The sequence below is a fragment of the Triturus cristatus genome, chromosome 12 (genome assembly GCF_964204655.1).
Source record: "Triturus cristatus chromosome 12, aTriCri1.1, whole genome shotgun sequence".
Lineage (NCBI taxonomy): Eukaryota > Metazoa > Chordata > Amphibia > Caudata > Salamandridae > Triturus > Triturus cristatus.
Window position 1 is genome coordinate 419031857 of NC_140595.1, and position 14442 is coordinate 419046298.

The window sequence follows — 14442 nt, forward strand, 5'->3', positions numbered from 1 at the left end:
GTTTCAAATGTGACAAACACTTTAAATGCCACATCACTGCAGTAGTAAACTGTGTACACAGGCCCCGCAGTGGCAGAGGCCTGAGACAGGTTTGAAAGGCTACTTCTGTAGGTGGCGTAAGCAGCGCTGCAGGCCCACTAGTAGCATTAAAGTTACAGGCCCTGGGTACATAAAATACCACTGTAAAAGGGACTTACAGGTACATTAAATATGCCAAATAGGTGTAAACCAATCTTACCATGTGTAAAGGAGAAAGCACATGCACTTTCATAAACCATGGTTGCCTATTACTGTTTCTCTGGAGCAGACTCACATCACAGTTTATTAAATAAATAATTACACACAGAATATTATGAGTATGTATTTATATATCATATGTTTCACTTATACAAATATTTACTAACATACATATGTAATTAAAGCCTTGAAGAAGTCACTTGTATGATGCAACACGTGTCAGCTGTATTTTGGACTACAATACAAGTTTATACAACAAATCTATGACTGCCGCTCTCTGATTTTAGTGTTTGCAAAATACTGTATATGGCGGCAACACCATTGATTTACTTTATATTGAGTGCTTTGGTACATCCGTTTCTCAAGTGAACGGATGTGTTTCACCAATGTATTTGATACATATTGGGTAATTTGATGCATCTATACCTCTTAGCACCACAATCATTACTCTTTGTGTAAATCCTTGATAAATATATTGGTACACACCAAATAGTGGTGCGACCAAGTAAAACCATCACTACCAAGCCTTAGTTTTGTAATCTATAAAGATATGGGGGCAGATCTACAAGTAAGTGCTGCAGTGCGGCAGCGCAAGTCTTTTGGCTGTGCCATGCTAAGGCACTTCCGAAGCACAGGAATGCAACAAATTTACAATAATATGTCGCAATCCTGTGCTTCCGCCTGCGCTGGCGCATAAACTGCAGCCATGCGCTGGCACAGGCATCCTTGCACCATGGTGCACGGATGCCTGCGTCAAGGGGGAGATTGTTTTTGTGCAGGAAGGGGCACCTTCCTACACAAAAACAATCACTTCAGGCATTTTCCTATTTCAACGCGTGCTGTAGAATGAAGTACGCTTTGAAAGAGAAAAAAATTAGGAGAAATGAAAATATTTCTCCAAGTTGTGCCTCGCTACGCCTCACCTGGGGATGAGTAGCAATAACACGCATTTCCAGATTTACGATTTCTATAAATCTGGAAATGTGTCTCGTTCCATGGGTGTTGCGTGGGAACACCCACAGCAACACCCATGGAACGCCCCTTCCACAGAAAGTGCTGCGTGTGAAGGGGCCATATTTACAAGGAGAGGAAAAGTCACGCAGGTTGGCTTTTCATCTCCTTGTAAATAAATATGGAGAAGTGAAATGTTACTCCAGTACATCACAAAAAGTGATGTATTGGTGGCGCAGGGGGCTTGTAAATCTGCCCCATGGTGCATACCTGCTCTCTCCTTGCACTTGCACACTTTTGGCTGTCTAGCATCAACGCAGGCACTCTTGCATCAACGTGAAAGGGTGTGTGATTGTTTTTGTGTAGGAACGGACATCTTCCTGCACAAAAACAATCCTTTGAGGCTTTTTCCTCTTTCTATGTGTGCTGCAGAATGCAGGTAGAAGAGGAAAAAACAAGTACAAATAAACATATTTCTCCTCAAACAATGAGAAATAAACATATTTTTCCTCGTTATAGCTCCCATGAGAAGGCATAGCATTTTGACGCATTCCCAGGTTTGCCAGTCTTGGTAAATCTGGGAATGTGCCAAAATCCATAGGTGGATGTGTGGGAACACCCATGCTCCACCCATGGAATGCCTCCCTGGGGCAGACTAACGCAAAGCAGGCAATAACTTGTCTGCCATGCATTACACAAGGTTTTTCAAGCCATGCAGAGCTGCACAAGGTGGCCTTGCATGTCTTGGCAAATATCATTCTAGGTTTAGTGTCGCCCTTGCGCTACCATGCGTGATGCAAGGATGACACAAAACTTTGATAAATATGCAACAGTAATTCCTCATTAGTTGAGGTCTCCTAGAAAAGGCATATAGAGAGGTCTATGCTCTCTTATTCCATTTTGCCAGCTGCCAGACATTATTAAATCCATTCTCAATGATATCAGATGTTAATGAGGGCTCAATTCCTTTTTTTAGAACTTCATCTCTGCAATAGATAGACCAGCAATCATTTTGCTTATTTTAGCTGCCAGAGACCACATATCAACACATAATCTCATTCTTCAGATATTTACCCGTAGTACAATTAGAGATTGTGCCAGGCAGCATATTATTTGCTTTAGACCTCGTGCTTGCTCTTGAGCTACCATTTAAGGCGCGGCATCTGCTGATGTAAATGAAGGGTTGTCAAAATCATGTTGAATAAATGATTGATCATTTGAAATAAGCAACATACAGTTGGATACCACAATGTTTATAAGGAGGATCTTATCTGTGTGTCCTTATATTTACTGCACTTTCTTAAGGAACTCTTTTTTATCTACTTGGAACTTTTTATCAACCTTTCAGAACCTGCTATACATTCTGCCATCTATTGAGGGCTCCATCCTTCCAGTCAAACATCTAACAGGGCTTACTACATTGGCACTATTGTAAGTATGTGTTCTTTTTTGTGAAATGAACTTATCAAGCTTTTATAATACACCTTATTAGAAGTACTTTGTATCTGGTTTAAAATGTCAGAACTCCTGTGTAGCAAGTAAATTGTGACCTTGACCTGTTGTACTCTTTTCCGCCCTTATCTAGGTTTTTCTTGTCTGCCCCTTAACCCTTTCTTTAAGCTTAATTTCTTCCAATTTTATCTCACAGTTCCCTTGTGCTCTTACCATCCTCCTGTTCTGGTGGTGACCAGTTAAGCAGTAGTGAGGTAAAAACATTGACAACAATTTCACAGTCAGACCCTACGATCTTACTTTGTGGTTCTTCTACTGGCACCTGTTTCATTCTTCATTGACCCATGCTTTCAGGATGCACATGTACTTTCACACATATGTACTCTGTTTCATCCCCTGGGAAAAGCATTTCCTACATAGTGAAACTCATTTGAATACATCCACATTAAATATGGAGATAATATTCTCTCCAGTCCATTCTCTCCAGTCCTCCTAACCCGTGGGCATTTATTTCCTACCTTTCGCCGTTTAATCCAAGATTGGGAAACGTATATTCTAAGGACATAACTCTCCAAAAAGTGTTCAACACTCCGTCCATCATTTCCTTTGGTTTTGCTTTGTTCGCCATAAGTTGGCAGTGTATGCTCCGACGTGAGTCCCTTGCTCACTTTGCCACTGGATTCAAGCAAGCCTGGCTGAAGACGGCTGAAATGCCAGAAACCGGTCCTAGGAAGCTTGTTTCCGGTCCAGGGAAGACATGGCTTGGCAGTTCGGGCTGGACTGTTCCCATGAGGCACAGGGTCAGACTGATTTGCATATGGCCATGTCTGAACTGGGGTGGCAGAGTGGGCTAAAGAACGGTGATGGATTAAACCCAGATCAGTTGACTGGGGGTGAGTGCTTGCAATGTTCAAAACTCCGTCCATCATTTCCTTTGGTTTTGCTTTGTTCGCCATAAGTTGGCAGGGTATGCTCAGACGTGAGTCCCTTGCTCACTTTGCCACTGGATTCAAGCAAGCCTGGCTGAATACAGCTGAAATGCCAAAAACCGGTCCTAGGAAGCTTGTTTCCGGTCCAGGGAAGACATGGCTTGGCAGTTCGGGCTGGACTGTTCCCATGAGGCACAGGGTCAGACTGATTTGCATATGGCCATGTCTGAACTGGGGTGGCAGAGTGGGCTAAAGAACGGTGATGGATTAATCCCAGATCAGTTGACTGGGGGTGAGTGCTTGCAATGTTCAACACTCCGTCCATCATTTCCTTTGGTTTTGCTTTGTTCGCCATAAGTTGGCAGGGCATGCTCCGACGTGAGTCCCTTGCTCACTTTGCCACTGGATTCAAGCAAGCCTGGCTGAAGACGACTGAAATGCCAGAAACCGGTCCTAGGAAGCTTGTTTCCAGTCCAGGGAAGACATGGCTTGGCAGTTCGGGCTGGACTGTTCCCATGAGGCACAGGGTCAGACTGATTTGCATATGGCCATGTCTGAACTGGGGTGGCAGAGTGGGCTAAAGAACGGTGATGGATTAAACCCAGATCAGTTGACTGGGGGTGAGTGCTTGCAATGTTCAACACTCCGTCCATCATTTCCTTTGGTTTTGCTCAGCAGGTAGCCTCACCATTATTTACTTTTGTACTCTTGGTTTCTCCTGTGAATTTGGCATTTGGCTACCATTTGAAGAACCCCTTGTCCTTAGGGACCCTAAAATGTAGACAGCTGTGTCAAAGATCACCCCTTTGATAAGCCCCTACAAAGAAGACACAATTTAACCTTCCCACCATGAATAAAGTATTTTTATTGATTGATTGAATCCTAATGGTGTAGACTACATGAGCCCCCTGGTGGCCAAACCCTTGCTGGTGGCAGCTGAAGATTAATACCTGGAGTAGCAGATGCATCCAGAGGGGCTACCTCCGGTGTTTCCATGTAAATTTTAATCCACATACTCAGGCGATGGGGGCTCCTTTGCCCCTTCATATCGTTTTTCATTACCAATTTGCCTAAGTTAGGGTTACCAGTGAGTTTGCATCACCAGTGAGTGTTTACCAATATTTGCCGAAAAATAAGAATGATGTTTGCAAGCTGGAGGTCAAGTGATGCCGACAAACGAAAATCCCATTCTCCCCTGTGTTTCCTGCTCTTTCTGCATTACAGTAGTTTGGAGGGGATTCCAATAGCTTTCCACCAGAGCAATACTTGAATAGATCATCTGAAGACCCTGCACAGGAGCTGCCTAAAAGGGTCCAGAGTGTTGATCTGTCTAGTGCTGACTTACCCCTTGGCTGCGATTAAGCCAAGGCCCTATTGAAGATCTGTGTGCTTGTTCTGCTGCTATTTCTGCCATTTCCCAGTGTGGAGGCCCTGAGCCAGCCCCAACGAAAGCTGCAAATACATATAGCATTAAAATGACCTGCGTCAACTCAATCCTCTCCACCAAGTCACCCAAGTGGGTTGCTGTATATTTACCTTTGGGACACCCTGATGATGGAAAACATCTACTGAGTCTCATGAACCCCACATCACCAACAGACATTGACCACAGGAGTGTATAAGAGATATTGGTGACTCAGCTGGGTGAGCCCAATCCTGTTTGCACAATCTTTTATTGTTTTGAAACAATTTCTTCATTTTTTTTATTTAGAATTTATATAGCGCAAACTTGACCCAAAGTTATTGGGTATCAGAGCGCTTTACACGAGCACCAGTTGCATTGCACAAGGACACATTCATGTTTTTTTCTCTTAGGCACAGGGAGATTAAGTGATAGCCCAGAATAACAGGATGTTGAGCGTCGTTGCCGAGATAAGAACCCAGTTCCCCAGATTTAAGGTCGACCGCCCTAGCCATTATGCCACATCCTCTCCCCATTTGCTCTCTTTAAATTGCTGTGTGCAGCCCACCATCACCCACTTAGATCAACAGCTTGCTGTGTCCCAAGACCCTTAGGATCAATTCAGATCCCTATGTGCACTTGGGCAGCTGCCTGTTGTCTTCCTAGATATCAGCACAGCTCCACACTACATCCATGAATACTTTCTCTAAGACACTGCTTCAGGTACCCATTAAACTATTGTTGCTGTTCTACATGTGCTTCCAATGTACTGATTTAATGTTCCGGAACACCTTTTCTGAGCTTATTATCGACAAACCTGGCTTTCAGTCATTGGAGCACCTCACAACAGAAACCAGACAACTTACATATTTTTAGACATGGAGAGATTAGGAAATTGGCTCAGGATGTTGATTTGATGCAAGGATTGGAACCTAATTCCCTGTGTTCCACACCCATCTGCTTTAGCCATTAGGTCACATATCCTCCCTGATATTGGAAAACCCTTTAAGTCATTTAAATAATTGCAAGACCTTTTAATCAATTTATCTGAAAGTATCCTGTTTTAGCTGTAAGATTTTACAACCCTCCATTAGTGTAAACAGTGTCCATTTTCCAACATCAACAATTTATCTTTAGTGCACTAACTTGTGCCTTTCCTATTTTCAGGTTGATCCTTCTAGGGTTGTTGTGAGGTTAAAAAATATTGGAACTTGTCAACACTAGAACTCATAAGCAAGGTATAGCGTGCTTAACCTGGGGCCCTGTTCTATGACCTTCAATGTGATCTGATTGTGCCCACTAACCTCCATTCTCATAGTGAGAGCACTAACTTATTGTATACTCACTATACAACAGTTATTTTTTAGTATAGTGTTTGTTTTGTGTGCTTTGTTTTCCACCAACCCGATACTGTATTAAATCTAAATATGCATTCTGTATCTAAGTTGGTTTTAAAAACTGTGACTTTTGCTACATGCTCAACCCCATACGGAACCAACCTATGGCCCTCCCTGAATTTCATCCATTAAAAGCCAAGTTGACAGTTAAGATTATTAGGGCCCACAGAATTTACAGACTATATTGCTCTCTTGTGACCAACATGCCAGACCCTATGTTGGAGATTCACACTTTTTGGATGATGACGAGTGGAGAGAGGCAAAAGAGGCTCCATGCAAAACAGCTATTTCATCCAGCCCTCACCTCATCCAATTCAGTTAGATGCATACAACGTATTTCACTCCCAAAAGGTTATGGAAATCAACTATAGCCACTGGCCTATAATTCACACGCTGGTACACTGAACTAAGTAACATCCTTCACATGAAATGGTCTTGGCCGTCCTTTGTACCATTCTGGTCATCAGTTGCATGCATATTAAGGGTGGTATTGGGTAGACCTGTCTCCCTTACACTGAAAGTAGCCCTTCCAGACCTCCTGGTAGAGTGGAAGCACTTGGCGTTAACTTTAACTTTCTAGGCCAGGGCTGCATGAGTGCGAAAAGAGACATTGCCTGCAGATGGAGGTCTGCTTGCTCTCCATCTACTGAGGATTGATGATGAGGAATGGTGCAATGTGCGTCGCTGGAGAAAGAGATATAGAAGGCCAGGGTGTATCCAACCGAGTACAAAAATGAGGGGAGCCTGGCAGGATTATTGCCAGACTGCAGAGACTTATAATACATAAAACGTATTGCCTGCGTTCCTCTATGGAGGTGGAAGAAACCCTTCACCCTGTTGAAACAGAGGCCAGGTCATTTCCCATCTGAGCATTTGGGCTTTCTGTATCTGGGGGTCGGAGAGTGGAGCAATCTGACCCTATCATGAGATGTGTCTTGATTCATGTTTATGTGATCTGTTCTCACTTTGGGTATGTATACACACTGTGGTGCCAAAGCCTCTGATACTTGAGGAAGGTAGGTGTCACTTTATTGTTGTTATATATAGACTCCAAAGTAATCTACATTTCCCTCTTTATTTTCCTTTTTACTTTTACCAGACCTAATCAAATGTTATGAAGAAAGGTCTTGGCTGTAAAGTTATACTTTATGTGACTTTGATATTAGTGTTGCACTGTACCTGAACATACCCCACATACTGACGTGTGTGGCACATTCAAATTTAAAGATAAGGTTACATGTGGCAAAGGCCATACTAAATATTAGTACGGGTATTGTTTGTGCATGCAGTGTAGTGGAGTGTATGGCATTGGCTTATGGCCCAGAAGCTAATGTGGGCTTGTAGATACATAGTCCTCTCAGCTGTAAATGTATGTGTACTTGATTGCCACATATGTTCTGCCCTCTTCTGTGGCTCGTGTTAACAAGCTAAAGAATAGATGTTTTCACTCTCTGCAGACATTAGATTTTGCAGTTCGTCAGTTAGAAATAGCATTGTTCAGGTCTATATCAAAGAAACTGACAAGATAGAGGTAGTTTACATGAATTTGGTTTAATGACACACTATTGATGCACACAATATCGATTTACAAAAATATTGCAAATTAAGTATTGTTAATAAAAATATCTCCTTCCTATACTTAATTAATAAAACCACAAATATTGAGAACACAAACATTGCGCTTGTCAGAGCTGGGTCGGTCAGGCAGTGCCCATATGCCAGGCCCCTAGGTCGCTCCTCCAACTTCCCACTTTGCACTCCGCTTTTGGTTAGATTTGCAGCCAGCTAACTGGCATGCTGTGAGCTCAGGGTCCAGTAAGAAGGAGCGAGTGCAGTGCTCAAGTACTTCCATGCCTGGATGTGAGCTAATGGGTAGTTTCCGAGGGTACCACACCTAACTGGCTATTTACAAAATGAAGCAATTGGCTCCAGCTAGTGAGATCAACAGTTACCAATGGCAGTGATATAGTGGCGGGATGGAGAGAGGATAAGCTACAGCCAATACCCCTGACTTGTATATAGAGGAACCGACCACTGAGTACACCACCCGCTTGACTTTTGGCCCTTGCAGCAGCTCCCCTGCCCTTAACACAGTTCCATTTGACTACTCTACTCTAGTAAACAGTTCCCCCAGGGGATGTGATCAGCGGTAATGATAATGATGCAGAAGCCCACTACCTTGGTGAAATAGCAGTTTGTACAAGCTGCTTGATTGTTCAGAGGCTGATTATGATAAATATGAGATATTCCATAAATATTATGCCAAGCACTTGGAAAAGTGGCCCTGTCTCATAAAGCACTAAGGAGCTGCTAAGGAGCAAAAGGCTGCCGTTGAAAGTTCTGGGATGAGCTTGTGGATTGTGAGTCAAAAGGCACAGGTCTAGGCTCTTGAAGTAGAGAGACTGCTTGTGAACGGTGAAAGCTGCTGACGAAATTGCAGTTTAACTGCTCTTCTCAAGACAACAATATGGCCACTGCCTCACAGAAAAGGAAAAAATGTGGGATTCAGGATAGGGTGGCATCAGCAAAAGCTGAGAACAATTCCCCTCACTAAAGCTGGAGCACAGAAGATTGGCCGAATTAGAGCTGTTTTGTCTAAAGAGCGAGAAAGTACTGATATTCCTGCTAACTCTGAGGTTAGATTCCCTTCAGAGGGGCTAATGCGCCCTACTATGATTGTTGAATTTGCCACCTCCCCAAATAAGGTTCGAGTCAGATAAAAGGATTGTGACTGGGTCATGTACTCAGGCCAGTAAAGGGTACTTCAGACCAAGTGACTTTACCAAATGAGGTGGCAAGTTTGCCAGTCGATCAATGGATCCAGACGACTCAGAATGAGGGTGACTCAAACTAGGAAGTAAGAGTGAAAGACTATTTACTCCTTCTGAAATCACAAATATCTGTATATGCAAGAGAAGGCATGGATGACAGCTAAGAAGCCAGTCTAATTTTCAATCAATCTGAGATTAACAAGGCACAAGATGGAGCTTTACTATCCGTGTTGTTGCTAAAGGAGCCTTTATTTTCAAATCCATTATGTTGTCTAATAGAAAGCTGGTCAAGATTGATTTTAGATCCTTCCTCCAAGGGACTGCTGAGTCAGGAAACTACCAAGGCACACGAGGCTGGGGGGGGGATGAGCTAGCAGAGGTATAGCAGAAAATAAGCCAAGAGCAGACGCAGATACAGGAATGGCCATCGGAAAGACCAAAGTCATTCATGGATCATTTGGAGAGTATTCTCAATTAAATTAGAGATCTGAAATTGACAAAAGTGAAGGAAATCGCAATGTTAAACCAATAGCTGTTAAAAATTGATGATACTTAAACGCAGCTACCTGGGAAACTGCGGGAGGCCGAGTAATGAATTACAATTTTGGAGGATAAAGTGATGGTGCAAAATAGAGAACTAGTGGTTACTCAGAAGGAAATTTGGCAGTTGTAAAATAGATTAAAGGCCTTGAAAATCATGGTAGACGATCCAATCTATGCTTTGTGGGTGTGCCAGAAGGGAATGAGACCCAGGGGGTATCTACAAATTCAGTGCAGTTGTTGGAAAATTTGATTAAGACACATATTCTACCTGACTTCGACAAAGATTTGACCATCATGCAACCTCAGTAATTTCCAGCCCATCGCACCCCGAATATAAAATATCCATGTACTATTCTAGTGAACTTTAGCGATTATAGGATCAAAGAACTGATTCCAGCTGTCTCAATTAAACACAAAGGGGCCGATTCCGATCTGGGTCGGAAAGCACTCTGACCGAGTCGGATCCGGAGTGTTTTCCGACCGAGCCGGACACCTACAGTCTGCCCGAGCGAGTACGATGCGCACGTATGCTGTCGGACTCGGTTCGGTCGAACTCCCATAGAAGTCAATGGGAGCCGGTGGTACGACGCGTACATGGGCTCCCATTGACTGAATGGGTACGTCTCAAACAAGTGCGCCCCCTATAATGGGTACGCATCGGTGCCATCCGCCCCGTACATGCCTGTGTTGGGGAGACACATAGGTCTCCCCCTGTATCCGAGTCGTAGGGCTGCGGGTGTTAGGGGGTCCGACACGCTCGTACAGCTCGTACAGCTGTACGAGTCGGCCGGAAAACACGCGTACGGCTCGTAGTTTTTCCGGCCGGATCGCGTTCGGTGCCCTTCCGACCCGGATCGGAATCGGCCCCAAAGTTTTTTCCATTTCTCAGAGATCTAAGCGCCATGTCTATATTGAGATGTCAATAACAGCAGCTTATGACAAATGGAGTTTTAAGGCTTCCTGAATTAGTTAAGATCTGGCTGTGCTCAGGCCTCTCTGATTCAACAAACAAAATTCAAAGTCCGGTATAAAGGCCAGCTCCATATGTTTTCTGAAATGTGAGACAAACTGTCACTTTTGTCAATGATCCTAAATTCAGCTGATGCAATTAACCAGGGGGGCACTGCCAGCATAATTTAACTTTTGTTTGTCTGTTGTATACTGAAATTGCAACATGCATTAGCATGATGGTGTATTATAATGTTCTAATTAGAGTTTCTGCCCATGGAGAGTACTCAATCCCTTTTCTACAGTGTTTTTTGACAAATAATTAGCTTTTTGAAAAATAAATATTCAGTAGTGAATGAGGGCCCTTTTATGTTGATGAAGTTAGCTGTTAAGGACAGATTGCAAGTACTGGATGTAATATGACGCTAGAGGAATGGCGGTCCTTAGCAGAAATGGGGCAACTCTATGAGAAGTGAATTTTAAGACAATATCTTTTTTGTCTAGGTGGCATGCATACTATACTCCTAGCACTCCCCACAAGGTAAATCCTGGGATTTCGGACCATTGCTTTAGGTGCCAGAGCAATAACCAAGGGGATGGGCCCTATTTGTTCTTTACCTGTCCAATACTCCATGACTTCTGGTATCATATTTCCTGCAGATTAAGTAAAACAATTGGAGTGAACATTCAGCCCTATTTGGTTTGTTGAGACAGACTAAAGAATTTACCATTTATTTTTTTAACCATTGCTTTAGCATGATCACTTGTACTACAAGGCTGAAAGTCAACAGTATCTCCTACAATGGACCAATGGATCAATAAGATGTCTGGGATTAAAAATTCGAAAATATCAGTATGCTTTACGGAATAGGAGCTTAACCCGATTTCACTCATTTTGGAGGGCTTTTGATTATGATGAATGATGTACACTTTAAGTTTTTAATAAGGCAAATCTGTGGTGTGCTTAGTGAAAATGTCCTCCATTTCAAGGTTATGAGCATATTGTACTTTAATGTAAGTGCCTAGCTAGATTTTAGCATTTGTATGAATAGATGTTTCTTTATCATCTATTCTGTATTATTGCACAAGGGTACCTTAAATAGAAATGAATTAATGAAGTGTAGAAGCCGATGTTGGTGATTGACTAAAGCTAATGCACCCTGGGAGGTGGAATTGCATTTGTAAATGACTTTTTGTAAGTGTATGCTGCTCAATAAAAATGTATATGTATTGCTGTTAAAAGTATTGCTTTTTTTACTAACATCGAAACCAAAAATATCGGAACCAAAAATATTGTTCTCTTTAAAAAAAAATATAAATAAAAAAAAATATACCATCACAAAATATCAACTAGAAAAATATAAAAAAAAACAATTACCTCATTATTAATAAAACAAAAAATTATCTAGTTATTATGGTAAACAAAACATTAAAATAAACATTGAATATTTACACATTTTAACAATAAACAAAATATATTACATCACTAATATAAATATAAATCAACCCAAATAAAAATATAAGTAAATACATAACAACATGAGTTAAACAATATTTACATAAAAAACAAAAATGTATGCAACAATCTAAGTATTAATAAATATGTTTAGAAATAAAATTAAATTAAAAAATAACAAACTACATACTAAACACTATCAATAAAATATAATTTAGCATTTACCATAGAAAGACATAACTGGAAAAAAAATTAAAACCACAACGGATCTAACCAATAAAATTAAACTATAAACAAACTATCAATTAAATCAATGATATAAAAGTCACACAAATTTTATAAGCTTAATACTCCAAAATTGACAAAAGCTGCACGAAAACAAAGCTCTGCTGCATTCTTTGACCAAAACCTGAAAACAGAAGTATATATATATATATATATATATATATATTAACTACCTTACAAAGTAAGTAAAATGATTTTTAGATCCGGCGTCACCAAGTTTTGCATTGAAACTGTTATGCAAGGGAGAAGGAGACCAGCAGGGGATTTGATGATTTGAGTGAAAACTATACTCAATTGTAAAGTTTGAAGGTTTTTCATAAACTACCCGAAATTCTTAGTTTATTGATTAATACACTACATGGCAAGAACCTTAGCATTTCCAATGTTTATAAATGGAACGGGGGACACCAGAGAGCCAGTGAACAAGATGACTGCACTTAGATGAGGCTCCTGCGTCCAAGGCTAAAATTTGTCTCAATTCTGCACTATAAGGTAGCTACACATAGCTCTCTGATCATGCCTGATTTATTTGAGCACAGAAGACTCCTTTATAGTCATCTGGGCAGAGCAGCAAAGCCCTTCGAGTTGAAATGAAGCGATGCACTAAAAAATGGCTGCTGCGCTCCGTGGGGCTGATCAAGCTCACTGACCTGGGATTGAGGTAGGCAGAGAACCGAAATTTGTTGACTGGCTGCAAGAGCCGAGCTGACCTCCTGTGGGTCCAGTCTGTTTGACACTGTATGGAGGTGACACTGCCTGGGTCAGCTGACATGCCCGGCTGCCTGTGGAGATGTAAGCTGAGGGAGAAGTACGAGGTGGCTGAAGACTGCCTCCCTGGCACCAGGGCTGGCTACTGGTCACGCTTGGACACTCTGCTTGCCCACCCTTCTTCGGGGTCTTGCCTATGAGTGGGCCCACCCAGGGGCTGAGGATGGGCAGGCTGCTGCTTGCGTTTTCGCCCTGGCCGTGCTGGCCGCTATTTGCAAATGCGACTCCCGGGTGGAAGAACCCAGGAATCTGGACATGCCATCTGTCAACACCCCGCCGAAGCCTGGGCCTCTGTAGTGAGTGTGGGGAAGGCCACAGGGGCTCCTTGAATGACACCACTGAAGCTGGAGCAACTGATAGCTGCAGACGCGGGCCCTGATGATCCCATTTCATGCTTTTGAACCTGTTCAGAGCAATAGTGTCCCTGCATGTGGGGAAGACCTAACAGCTGCCCAGACCTCAGACCACTCATCTTCCTCAGCTGCTGTTACTCGCCAGACCATTCACCTGTCATAAGTGGCTGCCAGCACCTTCTGCTGAACTAATAGGTTGCCACTGGGATCTGCCCACGAGGTGAGAAGGACATCACCTGGGGACCTTCTGATTCAATCCCCTGCGGAGTATCATTGCCTACCTGAGACCGTATCAGTGGCCTGCGTGCCTGGGTGACGCTGCATGCTTGTGAGGCTCGGGTCTGCTCATGCCCCTCCTAACTACCAAGAGGAGGCGAGGCAGGACGGCAGAGCCACTAGTAGTGAGCAGCACTGGCCTTGTGTATGCCTGAGTGATAGAGACCCACTAGACCCCTAATTGACACATAGGCAGCTGGCAGCGCCCACTGTGTAGACCCCACATCACTTATTCTTGCCTGGAAGCACCACCATAAATAACCACATGGGCAAAATGGATGGTAGGCAGACCAAGCTCCAAATTGATTCCTGCAGATCTACTCGAACACAGGACAGTGAATGAGATCAGATAAACCCTGAAGATATCCACACTGAAGAAGAGACTGATGCCACAGCTATGAAGTCGCTCCTCCTCATGATGCAGCACCGCCTCAACTCCGTTGAGTCAAAATTGGATAACATGTGTTCCCAGATGGACCCCATCACCCAAAAGCAAGATAAATAAGATGACCACATAATGGATGAGGAGCACAGGAGCTCTGTGATTATAAACTGTGCCTCCCACAGGAGTGAACAACTTCTAAATATGAATAATGTTTAAAAAGTGATATTTCTTGAAAATGAGGACTTGGAGACGCAGACATAATCTACAGCTTATAGGCAGTCCTGAGTCT

At 42.8% G+C, this 14442-nt stretch overlaps 1 protein-coding gene across 1 annotated transcript in view; it reads left to right on the plus strand.

The window, feature by feature from the left end:
- The first annotated feature begins 2603 nt into the window (after positions 1 to 2603).
- Positions 2604 to 14442, plus strand: part of LOC146776042 (fatty acyl-CoA hydrolase precursor, medium chain-like) — a 762376-nt gene continuing 750537 nt past the window's right edge. Inside the window, exon 1 of the mRNA XM_085639201.1 lies at positions 2604 to 2619. The gene's annotated coding sequence lies outside the window, so the exon portion shown is untranslated. The remainder of the gene's footprint in view (positions 2620 to 14442) is intronic.